The following is a 373-nucleotide window of genomic DNA, read 5'->3' as shown; positions in this document are numbered from 1 at the left end:
CATGTATGAATGTATGTGTGTATATCTGCTTGCCTCCTTTTGAGTACTATCTATTTTGTGTGTGGGCATTGCCAACACAAACTGACAGGACAGAATTCGTTTATTGCAAAATGAATGAGAAAGCTCTTTCTCGGAGTGCAACGGAAGCAATCAGGTGACATCAGGATTAGACAGCAATCCTACAAAATCCAGTTTTTAGACTTAAAATGGTTCACACTGATGTAGGTGCTGACCTTTAACCGTTATGTTATTTATCATCATTCACAATCTTTAAAACTGTCGCTGCGCAGGTGGTTGGATTTCAATAAAATATTTCATGCGCTGGACTTGAGTGATTTTTAAAAGGTTAAATGGTGTTGGGTCACTGCGAATT

The sequence above is a fragment of the Macrobrachium nipponense genome, chromosome 41 (genome assembly GCF_015104395.2).
Source record: "Macrobrachium nipponense isolate FS-2020 chromosome 41, ASM1510439v2, whole genome shotgun sequence".
NCBI lineage: Eukaryota > Metazoa > Arthropoda > Malacostraca > Decapoda > Palaemonidae > Macrobrachium > Macrobrachium nipponense.
This window is presented reverse-complemented; position numbering follows the sequence as displayed.